Source organism: Canis lupus, chromosome 7 (assembly GCF_048164855.1).
Source record: "Canis lupus baileyi chromosome 7, mCanLup2.hap1, whole genome shotgun sequence".
NCBI classification, from domain to species: Eukaryota; Metazoa; Chordata; class Mammalia; order Carnivora; family Canidae; genus Canis; species Canis lupus.
The window spans coordinates 27,608,050-27,624,922 of NC_132844.1; positions in this window are offsets into that span (position 1 = coordinate 27,608,050).

Consider the following 16,873-nt stretch of genomic DNA (forward strand, 5'->3'; position numbering starts at 1 on the left):
AATCACCAAAAGTCCATAAAGCTTACATTAGGATTCAGTCTTGGTATTGTGCATTCTATGGGTTTGAACAAATCTTTAATGGCAGGTATCCACCATTGTAATATCATATGAGTATTTTTGCTGTCTTAAAAATCTACTCATCTCTCCCCCCACCAAACACCTCCTTTAAAATTTTTATTCTATTTCTGTAGGTCTTCCTATTCTCCTGTCTCTAAATATACACACCCTTGTTTCTTCACTGGCAGATAGTATATGGTGTAGCCTTTGTTTTGTATGTGCAGCAGACATTTTAAAGATTTGTGCTCTGTACCTTTCTCTAGCAATATGTTTCAGGGACAAGTCTGCATTCTTTATGAGTCGGCCCTAAAACTCCATAGATTTCAATTATTCTTAGAGTCTGGTTATGCCTCAAAAGCTCTCTCTCTTTTTTTTTTTTTTTCAAAATATGGTGCCTAAAATGAAAAGCTGCTAGTTTGTTCATACACTGTGCTTTGAGGAACAGCTTTTCACAGATGGAAGGGCATAAAAATGATGGGCTGTTATCTTGTAGCCTCCACTCTCTGAACACATGAGATACTGATATTAAATCAAGCTGTACCTGGTTTCCTCCATATGAATCTTTCCAAGTTCTTGACCTCTGTTCTGTTGCTGTTTCATTTTAGGCAGAATTCCAGTGTCAAGGTGGGGATGGGGAAATACATGGCTTCAGTGAAAGAAAAAATGAAATTGGACAAGCTTCTCATATATTTTTGTAAATTCAGGGATGACAGAAAACAGTAAAAATAAACGTAGCGATGATATGGTCAAATGGATAAACATATTTATTCAATGTGAACCATTTCACTCATTTGCAATGACATCATTGAAAGCTTACAAGCAGAATTTATATAATAATGAAATAAATTCTATACAAGATGCTAATTACACAGAATATTAGTGAAGGTGATGTTCACGCTATTAAAAAACAACAAAAAACAAAGCTTATAACGGCTCAAACACTTATTTCTTATTCATACAATCAAATGAATATTCCTGATTAACTGGAGCTCACCTCTGGGCACTGATTCAGGGTCCTGGGCTCCTTCCACATTGTGGCTCCACCAGCTTTAACACAAAACTTCCAATGTTGCCATATTCATCTGCAATTCATGTGAGGGAAAAGAGCATAGATAATCTATCATGGGAGATTTTTTTATGCACCAAGCTCAGGAATGCTACATATCATTGCTATTCCTTCCATTGACTAGAACTCAGTCACCAGCTACACTTTAGTGTAAGACAGTCTGGGAAATGTCATCTGGCTGTATGCCCTGGAAAACAAAGAAAAGCTTTGTTGATCATCTAAAAGTCTTTGCGATGGTTATCACACTTTTAGTAAAAGCATCTTCAAAATTGTCTTAATAGATAATTTGACAAGATCACAAGACAGATGGATTATTTTTTTAAGATTTTATTTATTCATGAGACACACACACACACACACACACACACACACAGAGGCAGAGACACAGGTGGAGGGAGAAGCAGGCTCCATGCAGGGAGCCCGATGTGGGACTCGATCTCCACATCACCAGGATCTCCAGGATCTGAAGGCAGCACCAAACCGCTGAGCCACCCGGGCTGCCGAAGACAGGTGGATTATTGATACAAAGAGTCCTTTCCATTAAAAAAAACTCGTGTTTTTAATATGTTCCAAAATGTTGTCTGCCCTTTCAGTCCCTGTAATTGTCTTACCATTCTTATTAGAAGCAATACAGTAAAAGGAAGTCATATACCCCTGGATTTGCCAACTTCAGGTATACAGGAAAGCAGAAACAGTAACCAAAGCCACACCTGTCAGTCTTCAAAGCCCGAACTATCAAACTCTAGAGTATTCTGCTTTTCATTGGCCACAGGGTCTAGTCCAAACTCTGGTGCTCAATATCTGATAGAACAGCCACAGCATCATGAGGACAGAAGCAAGAATTCTGGAGTATTAGTCATAAAAACTTTCCATTTCAGTTAACAGGTAACTCGTGTTCTTTCCAATGATTCCTGTAGGTAACAATTATTCCAAGTTCTTTTTAGTGACACTTATCCAATCAAGAGCACATACATCTATCCTGGGGATAAATGCACACCTTTGGGAGGTTAACTATTTCCGAATCTGACACACAGTTTTCACTAAGATTTCACTAATTGGCTCCCAGGGCACCCAACCACTGACCGGAAGATCACTTTATTTTCCAGGGTCACCTCTGTAACCAAATTCTATTTATATAAGTTTGATTTCTAGCTTTAAAAATTTGCTATTTCAAAATCAATTTTGTACCTGTTCCTTGAGGTATGTTAGCAAAATAGAAGAGGGACATTTTTATGTTGAAATTCACTGAAAGTTTACTATCTATCCCTGATATTGGTTCTTGTGCAGAAGCCTTTCTCTCTTACATGTTCTGCTGTGTTAGTTTATCAGTTTAAAAAATCAGTTGGAAAATCAGAAAAATTTTCAATGTCATTTACATATAATCAATAATAACTTTTCCTAAACACATGGTTTCTGTGACTCAGTAATTGTGATTAATTTTCTTTAACAGGGGCACCTGGGTGGCACAGTTGTTGAGCATCTGCTTTTGGCTGACATTGTGATCCCGGAGTCCTGGGATTGAGTCCCTGCATCAGGCTCCCTCTGGGGAGCCTGCTTCTCCTTCTGCCTGTGTCTCTGCCTCTCCTTCTGTATCTCTAATGAAAAAATAAAATCTTTAATAAAAAATAATAATTTTCTTGAAGAAAAAAATACATGATGAATTAAATGCATATCTTCAGCTTCCCACATGATTGTGAGCAGTTTTTTGAGCATCCATTAAGTGAAAACATCATAACACATTGAGCATAAGAAGAAAGACATATTTGCCCCCTATGAGGCAAAGGTAGAGTGGTAATATATTTGCTCAATATGAACCAAGAATATTTACTAAGTAATAAATAACAAATGGTGAATCCTCTCATCAGTGGCAATAAATCAACAAATGATCAATCCTCTTACAGGATGGCAGCCTAAAGGAGTTTTTGCTTCTAGGTTAGATTATGAATTTTTATAAAGGAATTATTTAACTGACATTCACATGCCCTTGATCGGTTATTAAACAAAAACAGTTAAGAAAGCTAATTAGAAATCTAATAATTTGCTTTACTTATAATTCATAAGACTGAGTAAATAAATTAATATGAGAATATAAGAATTCCATAAGTACATCAGTTAAAAAAGAGGAAACCCCATTAATTAGAATTATTCTCTCTCTGAGAATTAAGAAACAATGAAATGTTTCTAAAAATCCCTTTGACTTAGCAAAAGTGGGTAAAAAAACTCCCAGATAACTTCAGTTTCTGTATGCTTATTGTTCTTGAGTGAAAAAAGGAAAGCTGGTTCCTGAACCTACTGCTTTTGTATGATCCATCAGACCATCAGAGAAAAGGTGTTTTTAAGAAATGATCCACAAAGGAAAACCAAGGAAAGTACACAATGACCCCTTAAAAGCAGAACCTTAATAAAATATTTTAGCAGGAAACTTCATTTAGTGGTATTATATCATAGTGTTGACATCATTGGCCAGTGCTGATGAGCATTCCAACTATAGATCTAAAGCAAAATTTAAAATATACATTACTCTTTAGGGAAAAGAATTTTTTTTAACCAAATGAACGAGAGAAACCTAGGCCTAAGTTATATAGCAATCAGAATATGCCTAAAAAAGAAAGTGGTGATCAAGTAGGGTTGGAAAGCAGCTGTATTCTTGGTCTGAAATCCCTTTCAAAATATAATGTCACCAAACTGACAGAAGATCAGTTTGTTCTTATTCTTGCTGTCTTGATTCTACAATTAACAATTTGCACTCTAAACTGAAAATGATTGGAAGCAATGTGGTAAAGATGACACACTTCTGGACCAAGTCCACATGCACCATCTATTGCTCCCCAGCTGTGTGACCTTGGGAAAATCCTTTGAACCCTCTAGGTCTTGCTTCTGACACCCCATGTACCAGAGGGCTCTCCATCTTGCCTGCTGCCTTCTGCTGTCCATCATTCTGCTCTCAGGGTTCTGACAGGCTAATGACCTAAAGATGCTGGCTGACTGTGGTAGGGTGAGTCTGGAAGATGGGTGGTCACACAAGAGAGTTCTGGAGGAAAACCATGCTAGATGAGGTCTTTGAAAGTCTTTAGAAAAGACAGCTCATGCATATCCAGAGTCATAAATTGTCACACAAAGCCAATGATCTCATTTTAATGATATTTGTTATTGAAAGAAATATGGATAACAACTTGTCTTAAAATCATTTCATGATGTTGTGGCAAATAATATCAAACCAGCCTGGAGTGCTGGCATTTTACACCGCCTTTAAATATTAACAAACAAACAAAAAAGAGACCTCTTGATCTTCTCTGAATAGAAACAGGTGGAAATGCAAAATCATTATATCTATTTGAAAATAAAGAATATATCTCCATTTTTGTCATGAAGTACAGTGCCATGTTTGCAAAATTATTTTTATTTTGTATGTACCCTGTAGTGCTCAACATTTTAATTGCTACTTCCTCAATAAAATTATTGGAAATCTTCCATCTTGCCATTAGCACTTGCAAAATAACTGTTAACAATATGTTATCCAGACACAGAAACTTTATAATTAATGTTGGAATAGTCTTCAAAGTCTAGTGACTAAAATATATCCTATAAAAATTACTGGACTTCATTCAATGCTGTTCTGCCGTTTTAAAGTTCAATAAACGTGTTGAGAGGGAGATATTTGGCAACCTAAGTTGGGCAGTCTGGCAGTGAGACCTGAGATGCTAAAGTTTTGATTTCTGTTGTGTGGTAAATATACCAAAGGCCTCCAGAGTTTCAGCACAACCCCTGGACGGCTAAAGGGGATCTGACCAAATGCAACTCCCAGTGGGAATCTGAACAGTCATTCGGGGCTATATTCCCACCTTGTCAGTTGATGAGGCGCTGGGACAGGTTCCATTTAAGCAATAAAACACAACAGGCCATGTATATATCTGGGTGATTATAGCATAACTCAGATTGTGTTATAAGTCATGAGGCTGAAGGCCAAGTGTCTTAACTCCATGAGAAGTGCAATATTGGCCCTGAAACACAGTGCCTGAAGTGTCTTATTGCTGTCAAGAAATGGAATTTCTACAGTACATTAGGAAAAGGAAAACACTTAGCACAGTGGATTTAAAATAACCATGGCTATGACATCACTGACAGCTAATCAAAACTCTAATTGCAACCAGAGTTCTGAGGCTATTGTATAAAAGGTCTTAACAGACACAGCCATGGATACAAGGAAGAATGATGCCTATGTCATGAGAAGAACTCCAGTAGCACAGGATCCTGAAGCAAGAATGGAATAAGTGGGCAGATTTCAGGCAATCTCATTAGCGGTGGATTGGTAATGTTGTAGTTAACAGATAAGCCAAAGAAAAAGTAAGCAGTGCAAACAGTTTTTGAATATTTTTCAGTTGCAATCTTCATGTTCATATAGCTAAATATTTCTTTAAACAATTAAGAGATGAAACAGCATAAATGGGAACAGAAATCCAGTTCAGATGTCTTAGAAGAAATGAAAGATTATAACGAACTGAGAAGAGTTTGGGGGTCACATGTTGCTCATGATCCATGCAAGGAATTTCTAGTGATATTAAGTTGAAGTTGTCCAAAAGGATTGAAGTCACTATGTGGTCATAAGGACCCAGTGCAGATTTTACATCTGAATCTGCCTAACACCACAAAGTGGAACGTGCATTTCAAGGTCCAGTTAATAGCCTCAATAAATTTAGCTATGCCAAAGCACACACTGAAAGGCATGTTCAGAAGGTGCCACAGGGAGGCATATAACATCATAAATGTGAGCAAAAAAAGAGCTTGTCTCAGGAGTCAGAGGATTTGTGCTTAATGATTTTCTGGGTCACCATGGATAAGTATTTAATTTTTGTGGGCTTTAGTTTCCCCCCAGTGGACTCTCCTTGGACTCCGGTTATAGGCATTGCTTCCTCAGGCTCCAAATGAAGCTACTCTGCCATTTCCTGAAAGTTCACTGACAAAGTCATAAAGAGACAAAAATAGATGCAAGAGATGCTGCCGTTGACACATCGTGGGACACATGTATATCTGTAAATAAAAGTGACATTAGAACTTTGCCATCAGTTGCAGCAAAGATAACTGTATAGATAAGCAATTACTAATTCACTTTTACTAATGATATTGGAACAACAGATTCTCCATGTTCTTGGGTAAAAACAAGTGGCAGTTTGTCCCATCAAAGAGTACACTTAAGTTTTGGAACAAAATCATGTTTATCAATTTCTCCTCAATTTATTGGAAGTTTTTACCTATATCATATGTCAGCCATGACTCTAATAATTGTACACTACCTGTGACAAAATAGTTCTAATAGTCTTGTTTATATATATATATATATATATATATATATATATATATATATATATATTTTAGTAATAAGTCTGGCTTCCTTTGGAATAAAAAAATGTTAAATGAGTAATCAAATGGCTAACCCTGGATGGAAGTAAATTTTTAATTTCTTAAAAACATTATATTCTTAATATTATGAAATAGAGCAAACAATTATTTTATTAGGTCAAAGTTTTGCATATATTGAGATTTTAAATTTTAGCTTTATTCAGCCAATCAATTTAAGATGGTTAAGAATCCTGCTGGTCTCACCCCACCTCAATCCACCCTGGCTCATTCTCTCTCTCTCTCTCTCTCTCTCTCTCTCTCTCTCCATATCTCCAATAGATAAATAAAATCTTTAAAAAAAAATCTTACTGGTTTTAATGGCTTCTGCAGTTTAATATATATTTTAGTTTAACTTGAAGGGAGCTGCATTTCTAAATTCCAATTTATTTTTTATTTTATTTTTTTTAATTTTTTTTTTAATTCCAATTTAAAAAATGATCCTGTCACAGACATTTCATAAATGAAATTCTTCACAATTATAATACCTTTGTCTTTTATAAGACAAAGAACTAGATTCCAATATATATTCAATTAATGGCAGGATCTAAAATATTGCCACAATTTCCAATCTTGTCACTAAGTTTAATAAAAAAATGCTCCATTAACACCCCTATTAAAAGAGTGTGGTGTCCTGTAAAAATGAAGTATTATACAGAGACATAAGCATTAGGGTCTAATGACCAGCTGATACCTCATTAGTCAGGGCCACAAAGAGTGAGAAGAATGATATTCTCTTTTGTTGTACATCAATGCAATAAATAAGTGCAAATCTGCTTTCAAGGTACACGTTGCATATCTCTAATAACAGTGTGTAACACAGTTTCACCTTTGAGATGGCCTACCTCTGAACATACATAGGCTGCCACAATGTGGCCAATTCCCAATCATTTGAATTAATAAATGGCCTAGATATTATCTCAATAAAACAGCTTTCTTATTTTAGACATTGTTTGTAACATACTTGTTAGAGAGGTGTTACTGGGTGTTGTTCAAGATATTTGGCTAAAGGATCCAAATATGCATATTCTTCTCCAACAATCATCCTTCTTCAGAGTCTCCTGCTGAGACACAAGTGCTGGCATGCATATACCTATCCTGGAAGCAAAGTGCAAAGCAAGCACTAGGGGTTTTGTTTGTTTTTCATTGGCTTAGCCCTGCTCAATCACCTCCAGTGCAAAGTGAAGATAAAACTAGGTTGGATTGTGGATGCAGAATTGTCTAAGCAATTAAATAGAGCCTCTTCTTATCCCCAATCCCTAATCCATATTAGGCTCTTTCCATCTTATGGCCAGTCATATGGTTCAGAAATCAAAGCGATGACTAAAAAACAAAGGCATGATTTAATGGAGCAACAAGGCAGCATTTGGCCTTCTCACCACACCAACAGTACAATGAAGGACCACAAAAGAGAACCTATGAGCATGTGAGCATGAACACAATAACTCTAAATCAGAGCACCAGTCAGTTATCCCACACTGAACAATTGGCTGAGCAACTCTTCCTTACTTGGGGAAAGGTGGGGAAGAGGCTGAGCAGATGGGCTGGAAACATACAAGATTCTCTCTTTGCTTCCAGGTTCCCTCTCTGCTCAACAAACCATCAATTCTACATGTTTAATTACTGTAAATATACATTTGCTGGGAAATGGGAAATAACCGTGGGACTTTTTAAAAGCGCTTTTTTTAGGTCGGGCAAAAAGGAAGTCTGTTTGCCAAGGATGTCCTTGAGGAGTAGCTTCAAGGAAGGAGGAAGTTGTGGGGTGGGCAGCAGAGAACTGGGAATTACCTGGCAGGGTATCTCATCATCAGAGCGGCCTGCTGATGGCTCATCATTCACTAAAATCTTCTTTCCTCCAAAACCCACATCTTCTATATAGCAAAGAGACAGTGGAAATATAAGTTTATGCCACGTGGGGTAGAAGTAGGGAGTGACAAACCACTTGTCCCACAGACGAAACCTGTCTGCTGTGCAATTATCAAAATGATATAACTTAAATCTCTCTCCCCAGATGAGCATACAAATAAGGAAAAGGGGCAGGCCCAGTAGCTCAGCGGTTTAGCGCCACCTTCAGCCCAGGGTGAGATCCTGGAGACCGGATCCCGTCCCATGTCAGGCTCCCTGCGTGGAGCCTGCTTCTCCCTCTGCCTCTGTCTCTGCCTCTCAATCTCTCTCTCTATGTCTCTCATGCATAAATAAATAAAATCTTAAAAAAAAATAAGGAAAAGAAGAGAGGCTTGAAAGAAAGAAATAAAATATCAAAGAAGAAAAGAAAAAATTAGCTTAAAAGAGTCTCTAAGAGATGAACCAACCCTTGAGTAGTTAGGGTGACAGACACTATAATGGATTGAATAGTGTTCCCCTAAAATTCATGGTCACCCAGAACTTTGTAAACGTGATCTTATTTGGAAATAGAGTCTTTGTAGATATAATCAAGTTAAGATGAGGTCATAGAGTAGGATGGGCCTATATCTAATAAGACTGGTGTCCTTGGGATCCCTGGGTGGCACAGCGGTTTGGCGCCTGCCTTTGGCCCAGGGCGCGATCCTGGAGACCTGGGATCGAATCCCACATCGGGCTCCCGGTGCATGGAGCCTGCTTCTCCCTCTGCCTGTGTCTCTGCCTCTCTCTCTCTCTGTGACTATCATAAATAAATAAAAATTAAAAAAAAAAAAAAAGACTGGTGTCCTTATAAAAATGAAGGAAATTTGGACTTAGACATACAGGGAAAATGGCCGTGTGGGACAGAGGCAGAGGTTGGATTTAAGCTGATATAAGCCAAGGAAAAGGCAAAGATTGCTGGCAACCCCTGGAAGCTAAGAAGAGGTGAGGAAGGATGCTCCCCTAGAGACTTCAGAGAGATCATAGTCTTACTGACACCTTGATTTTGGACTTCTAGCCTCCAAAACTGTGAGATAACAAGATTTTGTTGTTTCAAGTCACCCAGTTTGTGGTAATTTGTTATCGTAGTTCTAAGAAACAAATACAAACACTAACGGTGCATCACTAAAATTTGTATGTTTGTTGTATTGTTCTTTCTTCACATGACAAATTTATCCCATTCACATTTTTAAAAATAGCCTTTTGCGCAGGAAAAGAATACTGTTTACCTACTCAGAGTAAAACATGGACTTGGACTTTCTTCTACTTGTGTGGATTGGTACCGAACATTTCCCCCCTTTCCATTGTTCTTGTGATCATCATCATTCACTTACAAGCTGGAATATCAGGCTATGACTCCAGATTTCAATCATGGAAAAGAATGGCTCTCTGTGCTAAGAGGCCTACGTGGAGATGCAAACTGTAACCTAGCCTCATGAAGACTATTATCTTTAAATGACCAAATAAATTAACTGATCTAAGCCACAGTGAGGCTGTGAGAATAATTATATAGATAATAATCTGGATAAACTGTAGCATTTCTGTTAAGTAGTGCTTTCTTTCCACTGTAATATATCATATATTCAGGAATTATAATGTATTTAGGATGAAATAAGTCTTGCTTTTCTAAATTGTAGTAGTGCCTTTTTATATTCTTAAATATCTTTTCCTCTATCTCTTGCTACTGATTAAGAATTCCTTCTTTAAATTAGCTTAATTTGCAGCAAGGGATTACTAAATGTGAGGGGCACTAACCTTTGGCCTTAAAAATGTACTCAGAAATGATGATCAGAACTATCCTGTTGAGAGTTTTATCAGTCATAGGGATATTGGCAAAGGTGGATTTATCATGTAATGCATCTAATGGGACCCAACCTTTGTTTGCATTTATACTTTGCCAAGTATCCTGACTTGAGTGGAAGTTTTGGTGGGAAATTCCAACTCCCAGCATTCTTATCTTGGTCCCAAAGACTGAGTCCTGAATAAAAATGTTAATTACAATGATAATATGATGATGATGACAGCTAACATTCATTGAAAACTTCTTATGTTTTATGCTCCATGCTAAGAATTTCACCTACATTATCTCACTTGACTTCTATGATGTAAGTGCTATTATTATCACTGTTTTATAAACAAGGAAACGGATTTAGAGATAAAAAAAGATTATACCAGTGGAGATCTATCCCAGCACAGAAAAATGTTACCCTCAAAAGGGGTGAATAGAGTTTAGTAAAGAGATTACTTACAAAATTGTAGGCAAAGCTAAGGGAAATCAACAAACAAGGGAAATCAACAAACAATGGTAACCCTATTAGGAAGTTTTTATTATCCCTGGCTGGAATATTGCAAGGCCAGCCAGCAGAAGCCTTTGATAGAAAGACATAGCCACTGTCAACCTGTGACCTGGCAGGTGAGTGGCTGGGAGAATAAATACCCTGACCTCTCTCCTCTTTCTCTCAGATCTCCTAAAGCATTTTCCTTTGGCTGACCCAAATGGAAACCAGAGGGCAAAAGCACTTGGTGATGTAGTCCCTAGAGGCCAGACTCCAGGATTCAGAGCAAGGTGGAATGGAGAATAGATTTGGAGGGGCGGGCGAAGGTGTTTATGCAGCACAGTAACTCACTCATTATTGGGTGAAGACAAAATGCAAATCTGGGCAGACCCTGATGGTACTAGGCCCTCAGGCCCACCTTTGATGGCTCATCAACCACCACTAATGTCTGCTGTGGCTCAGGACCCAGCTCCAGCTCTGTTGCTCTAATCAGGACACCATTAGTTCTGTGATCCTGTCAAGCCTCCTCCCCTCCCTATCATGCCTGCCACTTGAGCTACTTCAAACCAAAACAGCAACTGTCTCCTCAAACTCAAGGCCCTGACTCATCAACCACCCCCTTGATGACTGCTGGAAAGTTTACTTTGTAGTACAGATTCCCTGAGGCAGTAACAAAAATGTGTTGTTCAAATCTACTACTCTTGGGAGCATAACTGCCCTTCCTCCCACTGTTGCCTCTTGGCTATTTTTACACCAAGAGGACACTTCCCACAAGTTTCCCCCAGACAATGACTGAGATCAGTGGAGCACTCAGGCAGGCCCAGTTTAGCAAGAAGTGGGGATTCCCCACAGGGGATGTTGCTTGAGGACTCCTTATTTGCCTCATTAGTTCAAGACTCCTCCTTTCCAATCCAATTTCATTCTCTCTCTTCTTTCTTTCATTCTATAGATGTCAGACCTGCATGTGGTCTGAAGCCTCTCTCCACCTTCTACCAATAAATCTCTTACATGTCTAATTCCGTCCTGGCATCTGCTTTCAATAGGCATGAACTAATGCAAGGGGTACTGAAGGGGTCTGAGGAAACAGGTGGTGAGATGAAAACAGGACACTGGCTTATTCATCACCTGAGCACAAAGAGGATGACATCCTTTTTTTTTTTTTTTAATGTAAATTTTAGTGCACTATTTGTTTCTGGAGTAGAATTCAGTGATTCATCACCTACACACAATACCTGGTGCTCATCACAACAAATGCCGTCTTTAATAAAAGGGCCGTAGACAGTCCCTGGAACAAGTTAACAGCTCAACTGCTAAAGATTTCACTAGTGCTTATCTGGGAAAATGAGTGGAAGTAAACACCTTCCAGATGAAACAATCCAGGCGTTTGAAAGATGTGAGGTAGCAATATCTACAAGAATTATGGAAATTACCACTTATCACTTACTGTTGTTTTGATGCCCTACAGAGGGATGATGAAAAACTGAGATGCATTAGCAGACAGTTAAAAGCCAAGTGTGAGAGCCAGAGCATATCTTTGGTAGCTTACAAAGAGGCCCTTACTTCCTGATGTGGAAGAGCAAAACAGCTGAGCAGCATACTGGAGCTCTGATAGTTGAGTTAACAGTCTCAAGAGATGACTTGAATACTCACCCAAGACAAGTCTGTTATCCTAAGGTTCCTGCTTGGGAAAAACTGAGAACCTGAAATATGGGATAAGGCCATCTGGATGGATGCCCCTGAGGACACTGTCTCTGAAGAGCTCTCTTGAGACTGTTGAAACTGTGTCTTCTCATTTGGGGGAAGTGGGCATGCTGGAATGAACATGTTAAAAGGCCAGAAGAAAGTATTCTATAGTAAAGCCTAGAGAACATTCATATACTAAGGCCATCAAAAATGCAGTGGTAGAAGGGGCGTGAACATCACTAAGAATTCATGGTAGCTCTTCTCTGTAGGCTGGGGCTGACTGAAGAAGAGGCCATCACAGAACTGAGCTCATTAATATTTATGGAAGATGGGGCTTCAAAGCACCAGAGGGTAGGTATTTAACCACCAGAAACCAAGATGTCATATTTACCAAAATGAAGACCCCAAAGAGCCAAAGCAATCTTAAGAAAAACAAGGCTGGAGGTATCACAACCCCAGATTTCAAGATATGCTACAAAGGTGTGGTAATCAAAACAGTATGATTCTGGTACAAAAACAGATACATAGATCAGCAGAACAGAAGAGAGAGCCTAGAAATAAACCCATATTTCAATCAATTACATGAAAGGAGGTAAGAATATACAATGGAAAATAGTCTGTTCAATAAATGATGCTGGGAAACTGGACAGCCATATGCAAAAGAATGGAACTGGACCACTTTTTTACACCATACACAAAAATAAGCTCAAAATGGATTAAAGACTTGAAACTATTAAGTTCCTAGAAGGAAACGCAGATAGCAATCTCTTTCAGCCCTAGCAACATTTTTCTAGATAGGTCTCCTGAGGGAAGGGAAACAAAAGTAAAAATAAACTTTGGGACTACTTCAAAATAAAAATCTTTTGCATAGTAAAAGAGACTATCAACAAAACAAAAAGGCAACCTACTGAATGGGAGAAGATATTTGCAAACAGTATATCAGATAAGGGGTTAACAACCAAAATACACAAAGAATTTACACAACTCAACAGCAGAAAAACCCAAATATCTAACTAAAAATTTTCTTCAAAGAAGACATAAAGATGGCCAACAGACACTTGTAAAGATGCTCAACATCACTAATCCTCTGGAAAATGCAAATCAAAACTATAATGAGATATCACCTTACACCTGTCAGAATGGCTAGACTCAGAAAGACAAGAAATAACAAGTATTGGCAAGAAGGTCAAGGAGAAAAAGAAATCTTTGTCCACTCTTAACAGGGATGTAAATTGGTACAGCTACTGTGGAAAACAGTATGGAGGTTCCTCAAAAAATTAAAAATGGAAATACTATATGATCCAATAATTCCACTATTAGGTATTTATCCAAAGAAAATAAAAACACTAATTCGAAAAAGAAATATGCACCTAAGGTTTTGCAGCATTATTTAGCCAAGATAAGGAAGCAACCCAACTGTTCACTGATAGATGAATTAATAAAGAAGATGTGGTTATATATATGGGAATTTTATTCAGCCATTAGAAAGAATGCGATCTTGCCAGTTGCAGCAACATGGATGGACTTAAAGGGTATTATGGTAAATGAAATGGGTCAGAAAGAGAAAGACCAATACCATATGATTTCAGTTATAAGTGGAATCTAAAAAAACCAAAACAAACAAATGACCAAAAAGAAACAGAATCTATAAATATAGAGAACAAACGGATGATTGCCAGAGGAAGTGTAAGGGGGATGGGCAGAATGGGTGAAATGGAGGGGGAGAGACACATTTCCAGTTATGAAATGAGTAAGTCATGACATAAAAGGTACAGCAAAGGAAATATAGTGAATGGTATTGTAATAGCATTTTGTGGTGACAGATTGGTAGCTATATTTGTCATGAGCACAGTGTAATATATACAGTTGTTGAATGACTATGCTGTACACCTAAAATCAATGTAACATTATGTGTCGACTACACCTCACAAAAAGAAAGAAAGAAAGAAAGAAAGAAAGAAAGAAAGAAAGAAAGAAAGAAAGAAAGAGAAAGAAAAAGAAAATTACTATAATGATAATGACAGCGCAGCCTAGGTGGCTCAGCAGTTCAGCATCGCCTTTGGCCCAGGGCCTGATCCTGGAGATCCTGATCCTGATCCCTGCATGGAGCCTGCTTCTCCCTCTGCCTATGTCTTTGTCTCTGTCTCTCTCTCGATTCCTCTGTGTCTCGCATGAATAAATGAATAAAATATTAAAAAATAGATTACTGTATAATGATAATGACATGCAAGACCAAAGGAGTAACTAATGGGGTCTTGATCTATAAGGAGTTATGGGATGATTAATGGTACCTGTAGGGGCAAAAACTGACCAGTAGTCAACAAGGGTGGTGCCTAACTTCTACCATCAGGAAAAAAGTTACAACCCCTTGCTCAGTTTTCAGATCCAGAATCCCTTTACTTGAAAGGGCCCCAAAAGGAAGAACACTGTAATACTGTGCAAAGTACACATTGTAATGATTTTCCCCAGTTCTTCCCCAGGGGATCTATGGTCATATACTTAGGTGACTGAATACACTGGGGAGAAGGAAATATCAACTTATCAAGGCTACTGCATTCAGAGTATCAAATGACATTGAATCCCAGGGACCCAAAGCATCATCATGGTCCCCCTGTTAGAGTGGGGACTTACAGATACCAGGTAATAAATGCTGTTATGGTAGATGTCTGACTTCCAAGCATGGACCCACCCAGCAGCCATTTCCTCAGTTCCCTACCTTTTAATTGGAATTGACACATTAGGGAATTTGAGTAACCCCACACTGGGTCCTTGGCTTGTGGAGTAAGACCTATCATAATGGGGAAAACCAAATGGAAATCTCTGAAACTGCTCTTGTTTCATGGACCAAGATAGTACATCAAAAACAATATCACATACCAGCAGGGATAGTGAAGACTACTACCATCACTAAAATCTAAAAGATGCAAGGATGGTGGTTTCAATTATATCTTTTTAAGTCAGCAGTCTGGTCCCTGCAGAAACCAGATGGGGCCTACCAAGCCTTAGGCATCTTTATCCAGAAACAGAACACAAGTAATTTTGTGGTAATGATTATTGGATGCTCAAATCTCAGCATTTGAACTCTGATTTATTACTCAAGTTATGGATATCTGTAGATCACACCAAATTAGAATTTAAGAGGGAGTGTTATGGCTATTAATTTAAACAAAGAAGATAATATACCTTCCGGATATATCGTAATCATCCTACATGAACTCTACAAGGATAAAATCACATTTTCAAAAAAGGCACATTGCCACTTGGTGCTTTATCGCCCCAAACTTCTTTACATGGACTATTAGTCTCCTTATATTTTGCCAGATATATTACAGCATCTATTTTAAGACAATATAAGAGACACCTTTTCCAAGAAGTCTCCCTGAACACCAGGCTGGTTTAGAGGTTCTTTCTTGGTGTGCCAATAATATCCCCTGCAGTTTATTTATTTATTTATTTTTATCCCCTGCAGTTTAATATTTGCCAATAATATCCCACCTTGTTTTATAATTGCTGTTATTGTATCTGTTTCCTCATTAGACTGTGAGCTACTTGAGGGCAGGGACTCTATCTCATTCATCTTTGAGCCTCAGTAGTTTAGAATAGTGCCTGGCACATGGTTAGCAGCCCATAAATACTTATTTAATGAAAGAATAAAGGCTTAAATAAATTTAAATATTCTGTGTTGATGCTTGGGTTTTGTACCAGTTTTTCAGAATGCAGCACTCTATGAATGATTTCTGCCAGAACACATTAGACTGTTTCATAAATGTGTATGAAGGCAAGTTTCCAATTCACTCTTTTGAACTGGAAACAATACTGTTCCAGACCACCCAGGAAGGACCAGTCTCTGTGGTCAATGCTCTGCAACAAGATTGAAACATTAGCCTTCAGTCTACTCTGGGTGGAATTCTTGTACACATCATCTCCACAGAAGGTCAGAAAAGTTACCAACACCAGAATTATTGATCTAGGGTGCTCCCAGAGGGCTTGGGATACTGAAGGAGCCCCACACCTGGCTTGCTTACCACAGTAGGGCCTAGTCTGATGTGGCTCTTCAATCTCAGCTTAAAGCATCACTTTACCAGCTTCCACGGAACTATGTCTGCCACATGCCTGAGAAAAGAAAGCTCTCAGACAGAAGTACGGTCAGTTGTAGCTCAACCTGTCCAGAAACTATCATAGGTCAGGTTTTGCACTACTTCCCAAGCCACACAAACCTGCTTTTACCATCTGGAAGAAGGACCAGCTTCAAACAACGCTAAGACTGGGATTTGAATACACCACTTACAGAAAGTCAAGCATTACAATAAAATTAACATGAGTGAACCTTCAAAACATTTGTACACAGCAACTAATAAGTTGGTTATTCTCTTGAATGTGTTTCCATTGTCTGATTCATTCTTCCCAGATCTGAAGTATAAGAATATGAGACATCAATAAACCTAGATGTATATAGTGACCAATTCAAAAAGGATCCAACTATATGCTAGGAGCAAACATCACCATCACATAATTT